We start from the raw sequence: 16364 nt of genomic DNA, 5'->3' as shown, positions 1-16364 counted from the left end.
AAGGTTGCAGTCTCTTGCATTTTGAAAATATTTTCTTAGCACAGTTGCATTTAGTTTTGGGTAAAAGAATGTTTACCACCCTCATGTTTTGTGGTTTTCAACATTTAGTACATCAAGTTTTTTTCGTTTCAGATTCATATCTAAAGTGTAAATTTTGGGACAGTCTCATACATCTATTAGTCAAACTATTAAATTTACCATTAATTGTGACGTGGCACCATGACTGGGCGCCACGTATCATCCACGTTTTTTTTTCTTTTTTTCTTCTTTCTTCTGCAATTTTTTTTTTCTTCCTCCTTCTCCTTCTTCCTCCCTCCTTCCTCCTTCTTCCTTCCCCTTCTTCTCCTTATTCCTTCTTCTTCCTTCTCCTTCTCCTTCTTCTTCCTCCGAATCTGGGGAAGGCTTTTTTTTTTCCTTTCTTCTTCTTCTTCCTCCTTTTTCCTCATTTCTTCTTCTTCTTCTTCCTCTGACTGCAACCTTTTTTGTTTCTTTTTTTTTCTTCCTTCTTTTTCTTCTTCTTCTAAAAAAAACCTTCATCTTCCCCAGATTCGAAGGAAGAAGAAGAAGAAGAAGGGGAAGGAAGAAGGAGGAAAGAAGAAGGAGAAGAAGGAGAAGAAGGAGGAAAAAAAAAACCTTCATCTTCCCCAGATTCGGAGGAAGAAGAAGGAAGAAGAAGGAAGAAGGAGAAGGAGGGGAAAGAAGAAGGAGGAAGGAAGAAGAAGAGGGAGGAAGAAAAAAAAAAAAAAGAAGAAGTTGCAGTCGGAGCAAGAAGAAGAAGAAGAAAGAGGAAGAAGGAGGAAGAAGAAGAAAGAAGAAAAAAGAAAAAAAAAAAGAAAAAAAAAAAGAAGAAGAAGAAGGAGAAGGAGAAGGAAGAAGAAGGAAGAAGGAGAAGAAGGGAAAGGAAGAAGGAGAAGGAAGAAGGAGAAGGAAGAAAAAAAAAAGTTGCAGAAGAAGGAAGAAGAAGGAAGAAGAAGAAAGAAGAAAAGAAAAGAAAAAAAATGAAAAAAAAAAACGTGGATGACACGTGGCGCCCAGTCATGACGCCACGTCACAATTAACGGTAGATTTAACAGTTTGACTAACGGATGTATGAGACTGTCCCAAAATTTACACTTTAGGTATGAATCTGAGACGAAAAAAACTTGATGTATTAAATGTTGAAAACCACAAAACATAAGAGTAGTAAACAGTCTTTTACCCTTTAGTTTTAATTGTGGCTGCCTTCATTGCATCGTTTTTTTCTGCTTTTCCTACTAGAAACATCTTTTGTGTTGGTTTTGAGCGAATTAAGATCCTTCTCGACGTTGAACAGGTTCGTCTACTCATACTTCCAAATCTCGATTCATCTATGCAACTTCTTGACCCAGAAATGATACTTGAGAAGCAAAAAAATGAGATAAAGAGGCAAGAAGCTTGGCGTGTCTATGGGGCTTTGCTGGTTGGTCATATATCAATCTGATTTTTGTTGTTATGTCCATGGGTTTGGTATTAAATTGACTATGGCATGGTATGCTACTTCCAGAAAGCGGCTGGCCAATGTATGCATGATCGGCTCAAGGTATTCCATATTCTGTTGTCTCCTCCAGCTCATGCCGTTTGGAAAAGCAACGGAAAGGTTACAACAATAATGACAAGTATGCCTTCCTTAACCCTTTTACTTGCTATGCTATATTCCCTGAACATCAGTGTTTAAAAAAAGGCGCCCCGAGGTGTGCCTAGGCCGTTTTTGGAGGCGGAGCAGGAGTGATAATGCCTTTGCCCAGTGGGAGTAGGCGAAAACTCGCTTAGACGTGGTCGAGGCATGACTAATTTGCTGAGGCGCGTCTAAAGGCAGTTGACTAGCGTTCCCAAATCCATCAGCGACCTAAAATCGAAGTTGAAGGGTTTTGTTGTCTAGGTAAATTGAAGTCGAAGGCTTTGTTGTCTAGGTTTAGGGTTGCAGTGTGCGGCGGCGTGTTCACTAAGGAGACACCACAATGACGTGTTCACTAAGGAGACACCACAACGAAGAAGGGGATTTTTTTTAATAAGACTTTGGCCCAAAACGATGTCCAAGTTTATTATTTTTATTTTTTTTAAAAATCCAGTCCCTGTTTTTTTTTCAATAACCTACAACAGTTCCCTTTTTTTTTTTAATAACTCACAACAATCTCCAATTATTTAGATTCCGTAAGGCTTTGGCTCATGCTTCAAGGCGTTTGCCTAGGCAGGATTATCCATGAAATGCCTTACCAACACCTTTGCCTTATAAAACATTGTTGAGCATACATTGATCCATTCATACTGTTTTGTGCATGTGGTGTGATTCGTGTCACAGTATTCACAGTCATGTGTATCACACACACACATATATACATTATGTAGTAAAACTTAAAAAAAGGGGATGTTTTTCATAAGATAAGGAATTGCATTAGGGGTGGGCAAACGGGTCCTGGACCCGCGGGTCGGGGCGGGTCTTTGCAGTTCGGGGCGGGTACGGGGCGGGTCTAAGAATTACAAATACAAAACAGGGCGGGGCGGGCCGGTTCCAGATAAATAACGGGGCGGACCGGTTCTAAAGATTGGAGAAAACGGGCCCCCGGCCCGGACCGTTGGTCTACTGTGATTACGGTCTCTTTTATTATTAGAATTGGACCCTCACTGTCACTCACCCTTTTATTATCAGGATTCAGACCTAATTCGATCTCTCCGCTCGATCTCTCCGCCTCCCTCGATCTCTCCGCTCTCCCGATCTCTCTCGATCTCATCCCTCTCGATCTCCTCTCTCTCGATCTCTTCCCTCTCGATCTCCTTCTTCTCGATCTCTCTCTCTCACAGTCTTTCTTTCTCTCTCTCTCTCCCATCTCACCTACCCTAAACCTTCACAAGCCGCCGTAAACCAGGCATATACCCAGCTCACCCGCCGTAAACCATCTGCGCCAGCCACAAGCCGCCATCCACAAAGCATCACCAGCTGCGACTTTGTCTCTGATCTGTTTAAATTTTCAGGTAACTATTTAAATTTTCAGGGTTCCAAACGCCGTTGTCTCTGATCTGTGTGTGAGTGGGTTGATGTTTTCTCTATTGTTTTCGGCAAAGATGATCTGGTTTCTCTATTTTTAGTATAATAAAGAGTTCTAGCTCCAATCTATGGTTATTGATATGTTTCTCTTAAAGCTTCCTCATTTTATTTTCCTTCTCGGATTCTCGATCGTTAAAAAGTTCACTGCTTTTTGGCGTTTTTGGAGCTCCGGTAGTCTGATAGATGACTCTCTGGTTTCCATTTCCGACTTCGTTTGGTTCCGATTGTTTTGTAGTCGTCTTCTTTCCTGTTAATTTTAATTTTTTATATTTGGAGCTGAGTAGTGGTTTCGGATGAGTTATCGGATTAAAATTTTTCCGTAAGTGGTTTTAGAGCGATGGCGGGTTTGCGGGTTGTCGCATGCGTTTGTTGTTGGTTTGGAAGTTTTAGCTATTGATGGTGAGGTTTAGAAATTTCCAAACTTGTTGGACCTACTTTCTATTTTCTTCTCATACTTTTCTGCTCTTGGTTTTGTGATTTGTTTAAAAAAAAAAATAGAAAGATATTTGGCCCCAGCAGGTTTTGTATGACTTTTGACTCTGTTTGGCTGCTCAGAAAATATGTTTGTGTAACTTTGAATGCTGAGAAAATGTTGGTAATCAAGCGTTAAAAACGTACAGTAAATGATGATTACTTGGCCCACCTGCATTTCGTAATTGTTCAGTGAGGGTCGTATTAATAGCTTGGTTCTGTTTAGGGAGGTGATTTTCACGTCTTCTGAATCTCTTATTGAGCCATTAATCAGACTTATGTATAACTTGCATGTTCATTATTGTTGTGCTAGTTATATTATGGGTGCTTTTTGTGTACGTTTTCTACGCTATTTTCTTTTTCTTGTGTACTTTACCAATTGAGAAAAAGATGTCCTTGTCCTTATGAGATGTTATTATGCAGTGAGTTTTGTCAGTTGAGAATCTGGCTCTCTTGTCTCTTTTAGGTTGCTTGGTTACGAAGGGGTGGAAGTCATAAATCCAGAGGGAGGCAAAGAAGATGCAGAGGAGGAAGCTCAAAGAGGAAGATGGAAGCAGGAGGTATATGCCATTTTCATGTTTAATTCCAGAAATTAAAGTGCAATTCTAGTTATCATTTTCTGGTTTAGTAAGCTATTTTCATGTGTGTATGTGTGTATGTGCGTGTGTGTGTGTATGTTCTCTGTGTGTGTGTGTGTGTGTGTATGTGTGCGTGTTTTGTTTTACTTATATGTGCAGTTTTTATATATGTGCAGTTTTGATTTATACATGTGCAGTTTTGATTTATATATGTGCAGTTTTGATATATGTGCAGTTTGGTTTTATATAGATCGAGCATACATTCTTTGAGGAGCAAGACTGAGCTAACTATTCTGGGATTAGTTGGTTGATTTCTCAATTCCTTAAACGAGAAGGTAATTTCAAATTCATGTCCTCAAGTTCCTTGTTATACTTATATGTGCAGTTTTTATATATGTGCAGTTTTGATTTATACATGTGCAGTTTTGATTTATTTTATACATGTGCAGTTTTGATTTTTATATGTGCAGTTTTGATTTATATATGTGCAGTTTTGATATATGTGCAGTTTGGTTTTATATATTTACAGATTTCTTTCTACATTATGTCTCACTCTCAAACAACTCGAACGAACAAAGGAAAAGGAATTGCGGTAACATTTTAAACTCAAATGAATAAACTTTAAATTTCAATGAGGATAATATGATGTTTATATTCTATTTTTGCTTACAGATTCAATGAGGAATTGAGGATTGTTGTTGGAACTTGGGCGTTGGATGTGGTTTTAATTTGAAATTTATTGCGGATGTCATGTTTATGTTGTTTTGGAGTATTTGATTTTTGGAATTTGGATGTCTTGGACTTTCGGATATTGTGTATGTGGATTTCATTTTTAGATGTTGGAGGACGATGTAATATTGTTATTTTGGATGTATTGTTAAAACTTAATTTATGAACTTGGATATTAGACTTTGTATTTAGATTAGATGTGAATAATGGTGAATTTGTGCAAAATCTGCATAAATGCAGTGTCACTGTGATTGTGCAGTTGCAAATTGCAATCTGTGCAGTTTGCAAACTGTGCAGTGCAGTTAAAAAAAAAAAAAAAAGGTACCCGTGGACCCGGCCCGAACCGGCCCGTTTTAACCGGGCCGGGTAATGTCCGGTTCCTATACAAGAAAATCCAATCCCCGCCCCGTCCCGGCCCGTTTCGGGTAATGTTAGGTTCCTACAAACTTATGTTCGGCCCGGCTCGGCCCGGCCCGTGCCCAGCCCTAAATTGCATAGCGCAGCTCAATGCAATCCTATGATCCAAACTGTTCACTTGTTAGGTACGTATTCGAGGTTGTCTTTACAAAACAACAACTAAATCAGAATTCAGTTAGTCATCTAACTGTGATAAATATACGGTTGAACATAATATTCGCGATGATCTCTACATCATCATGATAATCTACGGTGTGGAATGAGCCAATATCATATTTGTGGCTATATTAAAAAGACAAACAACAACAACAACAACAACAAAGCCTTTTCCCACTAAGTGGGGTCGGCTATATGAATCCTAGAACGCCATTGCGCTCGGTTTTGTGTCATGTCCTCCGTTAGATCCAAGTACTCTAAGTCTTTTCTTAGAGTCTCTTCCAAAGTTTTCCTAGGTCTTCCTCTACCCCTTCGGCCCTGAACCTCTGTCCCGTAGTCACATCTTCGAACCGGAGCGTCAGTCGGCCTTCTTTGCACATGTCCAAATCACCGGAGCCGATTTTCTCTCATCTTTCCTACAATTTCGGCTACTCCTACTTTACCTCGGATATCCTCATTCCCAATCTTATCCTTTCTCGTGTGCCCACACATCCCACGAAGCATCCTCATCTCCGCTACACCCATTTTGTGTACGTGTTGATGCTTCACCACCCAACATTCTGTGCCATACAACATCGTTGGCCTTATTGCCGTCCTATAAAATTTTCCCTTGAGCTTCAGTGGCCTACGACGGTCACACAACACGCCGGATGCACTCTTTCCATCCAGCTCGTATTCTATGGTTGAGATCTCCATCTAATTCTCCGTTCTCTTGCAAGATAGATCCTAGGTAGCGAAAACGGTCGCTTTTTGTGATCTTCGCTAGATTGCTCCGGTCATTAGTGTGGATAAGTATATAAATGGATAGAGATAGGAAAGCAAACACAAGATGTACGTGGTTCACCCAGATTGGCTACGTCCACGGAATAGAAGAGTTCTCATTAATTGTGAAGGGTTTACACAAGTACATAGGTTCAAGCTCTCCTTTAGTGAGTACAAGTGAATGATTTAGTACAAATGACATTAGGAAATATTGTGGGAGAATGATCTCGTAATCACGAAACTTCTAAGTATCGGAGTGTGGTGTCGTCTTGACTTGCCTTATCTGTCTCATAGGTAGATGTGGCATCTTCTCTGGAAGTACTCTTCCTCCATCAGGGGTGGTATCTTTAACTGGTGGAGATGCACAAGGTAATGTATCAATTTCACTTGAAGCTTACTTGTAGTTTCAGGCTTGGTCAAGCGCGATACAAACCATGTAGTAGGAGTCTCCCAAGTCGCCGAGCTAGGGGGTCTGCTGAAAGAGGTGACAGACAAGGTAAGCAATCAGAGCTCCGACTGATTGTTCACCTTCTCCCCATCTTGCAGCAGCATGAAGGATAAAGAGAAGAAAAATGAGAAGAGATGATATGAGATACTTTTGCTTTTGAAGAAGTAACTTTCCACATGCTTATTCTTGAACTGAGCTGGAGGGTTTTCTGGTTTCCTCCAGAGTATAAGGCCGACTGAAGAATTTGAGAGTCAAAACAAGTCCATCAAATCTAGAGTACGTTCCACCCTGCTGATATGGGATACTTTTGCTTTTGACAGAGTAATGGATGTATCGGCACGTGTGCTGTTACGCTTGTCTCCACATGCTTCCTTGTATCCTTCGCACTTGCCCTATCTGTTCCTCAAGCAGATGCGGAATCTTCCCTGGAAACATAAGATGTTGAAGATGAGTACTCGAGAGCAATGCCAGGTAAGTAATCAGGTAAGGGGTTCCAGGCAGTCAGTTCCTGGCTGGAAGCTTGATTCCAAGTGCTGACTGATTGCTCTCTTTCTCCTTGTCTTGCAGGTAAAAACAAGGCCAAAAGAAAAGACAGGGAAAAAGCATGATATGGGATACTCTTGCTTTTAACCCTGATGATATGAGATATTCTTGCTCTAGTATAGCTTGTTTGCAGAGGTATTATCAGGGGGAAAGAAAGCTGAATATTTCGAAAGGCTTCGTTGGGAGTGCCCTCTCAGATATGATGAAGGGTTGAGCATTTTTGCAGGTCTGCCTGTCCGTTGGGGATGGAGGTCGACATATATAGGAGTCTCCCTAACAACAAGTAGTAATGCTATTCCTTTACCCTGCTTGGTCATAGCACGGTAGTGGGAGCTGCCAGTTTCACATGTTTTAACTCTGTCAGAGCACTTTGAAAAAGTGGTCTGTGGTATCTGGCTCTCGAGATTCGAAAAACGATGCCTCTTCGATTTTTGAGAAAGCAATCATGATGGGGGTCTGACTCTCGAGATTCGGAGAGCAGTGTCTCTTCGATTTTTGAGGAAGTAATCATGTTGGGAGTCTGGCTCTCAAGATTCGGAGGGCGTTGCCTCTTCGATTTTGGAGCAAGCAATCTTGTTGGGAGTGTTGTCTCGAATGTGAGTAAAGGTTGGACATGTTTGCTAGTCTACCTTGCCACGAAGCACAAAGGTTGACACACAGGGACTTTCCAATTATCCAGCAATGGTACTGTTCCTTTACCCTCTCTTCGATTTTGAGAAAGTAGTCATGTTGGGAGTCTGGCTCTCGAGATTCGGAGGACGGTGCCTCTTCGATTTTGGAGCAAGCAATCTTGTTGGGAGTGTTTTCTCGAATGTGAGTAAAGGTTGGGCATGTTTGCTAGTCTACCTTGCCACGAAGCACAGAGGTTGACACACAGGGACTTTCCAATTATCCGTACTGTTCCTTTACCCTTGTGGGTAATAATATGGTAGCTAGACCTTCAAAATTTATGTGTCTAAACTTTGTTAGTGCTGTTTCTTTGCTATTCTTTTACCTTTCTTGGTCAGAGCGATGTAGTGGGAGCTGCAAGCTTCACGTGCTCAACTTTGGCAGAGAACTTTGGCAAAGTTATCTATGGTACCCATGAGTTATTGTTGCGTGTGGGAAGTGGGTGATTGAACAGTAAGATTCATGTGCTTTCTACTTCACCAGAAGTCTTCGACAAAATGCCCATAATTTCTGCAAAGCTGAGTGTGCGTGTGACAGGTGCTGACAAGGCTAGAAAAGTAGGTGCCTCTTCGATTTCTGAGATCGGCCCTCGTGGTCTCTGAGCAGCCCAGCTTTTGAGAAAGCGAGCGCCTCTTCAATTGATTCGGAGAACGATGCCTCATCGATTTTTGAGAAAGCAACCATGCTGGGGGTCTGGCTCTCGAGATTCGGGGAGCAGTGTCTCTTCGATTTTTGAGAAAGTAATCATGTTGGGAGAGTGGCTCTCGAGATTCGGAGGGCGGTGCCTCTTCGATTTTGGAGCAAGCAATCTTGTTGGGAGTGTTTTCTCGAATGTGAGTAAAGGTTGGGCATGTTTGCTAGTCTACCTTGCCACGAAGTACAGAGGTTGACACACAGGGACTTTCCAATTATCCAACAGTGGTACTGTTCCTTTACCCTTGTGGGTAATAATATGGTAGCTAGACCTTCAAAATTTATGGGTCTAAACTTTGTTAGTGCTGTTTCTTTGCTATTCTTTTACCCTTCTTGGTCAGAGCGGTGTAGTGGGAGCTGCAAGCTTCACGTGCTCAACTTTGGCAGAGAACTTTGGCAAAGTTATTTGTGGTACCCATGAGCTATTGTTGCGTGTGGGACTACTTCCCCAGAAGTCTTTGACAGAATGCCCATAATTTCCGCAAAGCTGAGTGTGCGTGTGACAGGTGCTGACAAGGCTGGAAAAGTAGGTGCCTCTTCGATTTCTGAGATCGGCCCTCGTGGTCTCTGAGGAGCCCAGCTTTTGAGAAAGCGAGCGCCTCTTCGATTTCTGAGATCGGCCTTTGTGGTCTTTGAGCAGCCCAACTTTTGAGAAAGCAAACGCCTCTTCGATTTCTGAGATCAACCCTCGTGATCTCTAAGCAGCCCAACTTTTGAGAAAGCAAACGCCTCTTCGATTTCTGAGCAGGCGCCTCTTCGATTTCTGAAGCTCCGTCGAGTGCAGATTTTTATAGGGGCTGGCATTAAGTTCCAAAGCACACTTGAATCTCCACCAGTAGAAGCTTCATTCTTGCACTTCTAAGATCTTGATTTGTCCGACCTCTTCTCTCTTCAACACCTTTGAAAATGTCTGGCCACTCCGACCGTCGTTTTGACTTGAACCTTGTTGAAGAGGCAGCCCCGCCTTCTCCAGACAACATATGGCGCCCATCCTTCGTCTCCCCAACTGGTCCTCTTACCGTTGGGGATTCCGTGATGAAGAATGATATGACCGCTGCGGTGGTGGCCAGGAACCTTCTCACTCCCAAAGATAACAGACTACTTTCCAAACGGTCTGATGAGTTAGCTGTTAAGGATTCGCTGGCTCTCAGTGTTCAGTGTGCAGGTTCTGTGTCTAATATGGCCCAACGCCTATTTGCTCGAACCCGCCAAGTTGAATCATTGGCGGCTGAAGTGATGAGTCTCAAACAGGAGATTAGAGGGCTCAAGCATGAGAATAAACAGTTGCACCGGCTCGCACATGACTATGCTACAAACATGAAGAGGAAGCTTGACCAGATGAAGGAAACTGATGGTCAGGTTTTACTTGATCATCAGAGATTTGTGGGTTTGTTCCAAAGGCATTTATTGCCTTCGTCTTCTGGGGCTGTACCGCGTAATGAAGCTCCAAATGATCAACCTCTGATGCCTCCTCCTTCTAGGGTTCTGTCCAGTACTGAGGCTCCAAATGATCCCCCTCCGGTGCCTTCTCTTTCTGGGGCTCTACCGACTGCTGAGACTTCTCCTAAGCAACCTTTGTGAAGGCTCCCTCTTGTGTGTTTATTTTGACTCATGTATATGTACATATTTGTAGCTTATCGGGGATATCAATAAATAAGTTTTCCTTCATTTCAACGTATTGTGTTAAATACACCAAAGCCTTCTTCGCTAAGTTCTTTGAATTTTCTTTTGTTGAAGCTTGTATGTTGAAGCTTTCTGAGTGGAGCATGTAGGTTAGGGTAGTGTTCCCTTAATTTCCCGAGTGAGGAAAACTTCTCGGTTGGAGACTTGGAAAGTCCAAGTCACTGAGTGGGATCGGCTATATGAATCTTAGAACGCCATTGTGCTCGATCCTGTGTCATGTCCTTCGTTAGATCCAAGTACTCTAAGTCTTTTCTTAGAGTCTCTTCCAAAGTTTTCCTAGGTCTTCCTCTACCCCTTCGGCCTTGAACCTCTGTCCCATAGTCGCATCTTCTAATCGGAGCGTCAGTAGGCCTTCTTTGCACATGTCCAAACCACCGTAACCGATTTTCTCTCATCTTTCCTTCAATTTCGGCTACTCCTACTTTACCCCGGATATCCTCATTCCTAATCTTATCCTTTCTCGTGTGCCCACACATCCAACGAAGCATCCTCATCTCCGCTACACCCATTTTGTGTACGTGTTGATGTTTCACCGCCCAACATTCTGTGCCATACAGCATCGCCGGCCTTATTGCCGTCCTATAAAATTTTCCCTTGAGCTTCAGTGGCATACGGCGGTCACACAACACGCCGGATGCGCTCTTCCACTTCATCCATCCAGCTTGTATTCTATGGTTGAGATCTCCATCTAATTCTCCGTTCTTTTGCAAGATAGATCCTAGGTAACGAAAACGGTCGCTCTTTGGTATTTCTTGATCTCCGATCCTCACCCCTAACTCGTTTTGGCCTCCATTTGCACTGAACTTGCACTCCATATATTCTGTCTTTGATCGGCTTAGGCGAAGACCTTTAGATTCCAACACTTCTCTCCAAAGGTTAAGCTTTGCATTTACCCCTTCCTGAGTTTCATCTATCAACACTATATCGTCTGCGAAAAGCATACACCAAGGAATATCATCTTGAATATGTCGTGTTAACTCATCCATTACCAACGCAAAAAGGTAAGGACTTAAGGATGAGCCTTGATGTAATCCTACAGTTATGGGAAAGCTTTCGGTTTGTCCTTCATGAGTTCTTACGGCAGTCTTTGCTCCTTCATACATATCCTTTATAGCTTGGATATATGCTACTCGTACTCCTTTCTTCTCTAAAATCCTCCAAAGAATGTCTCTTGGGACCCTATCATACGCTTTTTCCAAATCTATAAAGACCATGTGTAAATCCTTTTTCCCATCTCTATATCTTTCCATCAATCTTCGTAAGAGATAGATTGCCTCCATGGTTGAGCGCCCTGGCATGAACCCGAATTGGTTGTCCGAAACATGTGTCTCTTGCCTCAATCTATGCTCAATGACTCTCTCCCAGAGCTTCATTGTATGGCTCATTAGCTTAATACCCCTATAGTTCATGCAATTTTGTACGTCGCCCTTATTCTTGTAAATAGGCACCAAAGTGCTCGTTCGCCACTCATTTGGCATCTTCTTCGTTTTCAAAATCCTATTGAAAAGGTCAGTGAGCCATGTTATACCTGTCTCTCCCAAAAGTTTCCACACTTCGATTGGTATATCGTCTGGGCCTATTGCTTTTTTATGCTTCATCTTCTTCAAAGCTACAACCACTTCTTCCTTCCGGATTCGACGATAAAAAGAGTAGTTTCTACACTCTTCTGAGTTACTCAACTCCCCTAAAGAAGCACTCATTTCATGTCCTTCATTGAAAAGATTATGAAAATAACCTCTCCATCTGTCTTTAACCGCGTTCTCTGTAGCAAGAACCTTTCCATCCTTATCCTTGATGCACCTCACTTGGTTTAGGTCCCTTGTCTTCTTTTCCCTTGCTCTAGATAGTTTATAGATATCCAACTCTCCTTCTTTGGTATCTAGTCGTTTATACATATCGTCGTAAGCCGCTAACTTAGCTTCTCTGACAGCTTTCTTCGCCTCTTGCTTCGCTTTTCTATACCTTTCACCATTTTCATCGGTCCTCTCCTTGTATAAGGCTTTACAACATTCCTTCTTAGCCTTCACCTTTGTTTGTACCTCCTCATTCCACCACCAAGATTCCTTTTGGTGTGGGGCAAAGCCCTTGGACTCTCCTAATACCTCTGGAGGATATTTGTGGCTAGTAATTGTCTGCCTCTGGAGGATGGTTGAGCGCGGGGAAAGGTCATGTATGTGCTATGATATAGAGTATGTAAACCACCCACTAACTGAGGTTGATATCTCATACCAAGAAGAATTGGAACAGATGCGTTTGGTGCCCAGTTCGTTGAAAAACGACGCATGCCCTACTAACGGGGGAATCAGATGTTGGTTTTAAATATTATTCTGACAGAATCATTGTTGGGTTTTTGTTACACCCCACCCCCAATTATATGTATAATTTTGTTTTTCCCAAAAAATTAATGGAATTAACTATTAAACCTTTAGCTTTTCACCCAATCAGGATCTGAAAGTGGGATTTTTCTTCACCCTCAAACTGCCACGTGGTAGCACCCCAACACTCCCCACTTTTCTCTTTCTTTCCCCCACCCCGAGATCTCTCTCTCACTCTCACTTTCAACTCTCTTTCTCTGCACTCTCTCCCTCTCTCGAAACCCTCTTATTCCTCTCCCTTTCCTTGGCCCGTGTGCACCCAAGTACACCCACACCCATACCATCGTTTCGGTGTCATCATCATCATCACCATCAACATCTCGTTTCTCTCTCCTTCTCCCGTCGCTGCGAGGACGACGAAACCCAGAAACTCTTCGGCAAGATTTTCTTGTTTTTCCGGCTAGGTAAGCCTCATGATTTTCTCCCTCTGTTTTAAGTTGATGTTTGAGTTCGATTGTTGAGAGATTTTCATGTGGTTGGCAAGGTTTAACACGAGATCAGCTCGAGGAAACGAAAACCCATCTTCGGCGAGCCCGTGAGTGTCGAGAGGTTTTCTGACCATCATCGGCTGTTTCACGGCGAACCAAAGGTATCAAATTACTCCTCTCACCTTGTGCTTCCTTTTGGTACTTAGATCGGAGCATATGGTTCATATTTGCAGTTGGCCAGAGCTAGGGAAGCTCCTGCATTCACCCCCGTCGACACCCAAGCCTTTAGGTCGTTTAAGGAACATCAGGCTTTAGGCCTGTTATGAACCAACCCAAAACCCTTACCTGTTCCCTTTTTATTTTTATTTAAATTCATTAAAACCCAAATACAATCGGGCTAGGCCTATAAGCCTAGCCTAATTGGAAACCTTGTGAACTCGGACCCGTGTGAGTAAACCAGGGCTTCAAACCCTTCTAATCAGGCCTTCGGGCCCTGTGAGAATAAGGGTTTTCGACCTGTTTGCCTAAAACCCTAAACCTTTAGGCCAAGAACCCAAGCCCTAAACCCGGTCCAACCCTCAGCCCAGACCCGTTTGACCCGGTCTGACTGTTGACTCGGTCAATGTTGACTGTTGACTTTGACTTTCAAGTTGACTTTTTGAGTTTTTGTCTGGGACCTCTCCTAGGCTAATTTCAACATCCTGGACCCGTTTTTTAAGTCCGTTTTCCCTAATTAATTTGTTTGAGTAGAGTTTGACTAAATGTACCCTTTATGTACATAGGTGCAATTAATAGCGACAATTCCATTATTCCTTTTTGGTACGTCTTTGCACCAACGGTGTACGGTGAGTGGACTCCTTAAAAAATGCATGTTTTAATAATAGAAATGCATAAATGAAAAGCATGATTTACTGATTATGTTTTATGAAACGCTTTGAGATAACATGCTTACTGATGCTATTTTGAATTATTACTATTTTTCCCATAACCAGTGTTCTTGTAGAATATCTGATGGATGACGATATGATATTTAGAACATGTTTCAAACACCTCTTTATAGTATAGATGATGGATGACTTTATGCTATGAAGTTGTTTTTCAATATATATATGGTCAATGGTTTTATATTTACCTAGTAGTCCTTATTCCGCTACGGGACGTAGGGATAGTTTCCAATCCATCCCGAGCGATGGTTATGGTGTTGGCATAGGGCCTGATGTCTTTTTCCTCTGGCTATTAGCACAGGGATGAGGAGCCGGCATGATGCCTGGGGGTTATCAGACATTCTCTAGTGATTATTATACATACAAGTTATGATTTGAGACATTGCACGACATGCTAGGGTTCAGAAAACCTATTTTATCATGTTATTTGTGTTTTCATAAAACCTGGGGGTTAGTACGTTGATGACTGTTTTAGTGTGTGTGTGTTTATATATATATATATCAACTTGGTCCACTCATGTTTGTTTTGCGCCCCCTTCAGGACCTAGGAACGAGGATTTCGATCTGAGCTACGAGGCATTCCCCTACCAGTGATAACTTGCTATATTCTCTCTACTTCGACATATATTGTAATGGCACTTTTCTATCTTAAATTTCCATTTGTACTCTGTAATAGACGTATGCTTTGAACATGTCATGCATTATCTTAATGATAAATTGTTAGCAATTGAATTTTAGTTTGGTGTTGTTCATTCCTATTGCATGTTTAATTCCAATATTTATGCATGTGTCACATGTTCGTAGCTTTTGCATAAATTAAATGGCTTCCGTCACCCTTAGTGTGTCGGCCAGCACGTGACCATCTCGATGTCCCTAGAACATCGGGATTGGGACGTGTCAGATTGGTATCAAAGCATGGTTAGTTTAGAGCGTACTTAGGATTTCATTCCACCATTTGCTAATCATAATTCTCATCATATCCTCAATCTCCAATTGTCCTAAATCTTGCTTGTCTTTTATCAGAATTATGGACCTCGCTGGTGGGAATGTACCTTGTCAAGCTCGTTCTGGTATAGGGGGAGGAATCCAACAATTGACCAACGTTTTACGGAATGTCCTTACTACTGGTAGTAGATTGAATCGCACCTACATTGAGATTGCTCGTAGTCATGGTATTTCAGATCTTCGAGTAGTTGGAGCCTGTCCGGAGGCTGAGGAATGGTTGGAATAGGTGGAGGACACTCTGGAGAGTATGAGATGCGCACCAGGTGAATAGACAGAGACCGCAACTTATTGTCCACAGAGTACTACGATGACTTGGGCTGCGTTTCGGAGAATTTTTAGTGCATATTTTCTGAGCCCTAGTTATCAGTTAAGGATGAGACAACAATTCTTGGAGTTTCACCAGGGCGATTTGAGTATCACTGAGGTTGATAATACTTTTTGGCGTCTATCGAGACATCATTCAGGGACATATGGGAATCCGAGTGAAATGATGATTCAGTTGCTGATTTGCTTAAATCCAGACTATCGTGAAGCAGTGGTAGCATAGAGGCACATAAGTTACGAGGAGATGATCGAGACTTGCTTGAGAATCGAGCAGTCTAGGTGGGAGACTAATAATCAGGAGCAGTCACAGTTTTAAGAACCACCCTAAAGTCAGTATTGACCTCGGAACCAGAACCAAAAGGGTCGTGGTTTTTGATCCTGAAGCCTAAGGGAATCTGCTAGCTCTTCTAACCCCGTTGGCCTTAGACACTCTTATTTCTTCAAACGTCAGGGTCATAGTTTAGGTTATTCTGGCGAGGGCTCATGTAGTGAATCAGGGAGACGATCATTCAGTCACTTCAGATCACTAATCACGTGTCACAGGTGTGGAGGCACGGGGCATATTGCCAGATATTGCTCTTCGGCCCAACCAGCCGAGAGTTATGCTTCTGTTTCGAGTTATAGTGGATGGGGTAACCCGAGTTCTAGTTATGGCGGTAATTATACTCAGAACTATGGCGGGAGTGGAAGCCAGAATACTCAGTTTTCCATGCAAAGACAACCGCAACAGTTTAGTGCAGCTTCGGGTAGTCACACTCAGGGGAATCGAGTAGGCCGTAACAACCAGGGTTTTAAGGCTCGAGGTGGCCATAACGATGGTGCAGAGGACATCAGTTCCATGGACGTATCAATGCCATGACTCAACAGGAGGCTGATCAGGATCCCTAAGTTATTACTGGTATGTTACTTATTTGTGGTAATTGGGCGAGAGTTCTAATTGATCCGGGTGCTACTTTTTCATTTGTGTCGTCATCATTTGCATCGAATTTAAATTCGCATCCTACACCGCTTGGCTATGATATGCTTGTACAAATGTTTCATGTGGATTTGTTCTGTGCACAGTTGGAGTATAGAAATT

At 42.4% G+C, this 16364-nt stretch overlaps 1 pseudogene; it reads left to right on the top strand.

Annotated features, from left to right (window-relative positions):
• The window catches only part of LOC126590360 (transcription initiation factor TFIID subunit 6b-like), a 41481-nt pseudogene that overhangs the window by 3735 nt on the left and 21382 nt on the right, over nucleotides 1–16364 (top strand).

Source organism: Malus sylvestris, chromosome 11, assembly GCF_916048215.2.
Source record: "Malus sylvestris chromosome 11, drMalSylv7.2, whole genome shotgun sequence".
Taxonomy (NCBI): Eukaryota; Viridiplantae; Streptophyta; class Magnoliopsida; order Rosales; family Rosaceae; genus Malus; species Malus sylvestris.
Note: the sequence above shows the minus strand (reverse complement) of the source record. Positions and strands in the feature narration are given on the sequence as shown.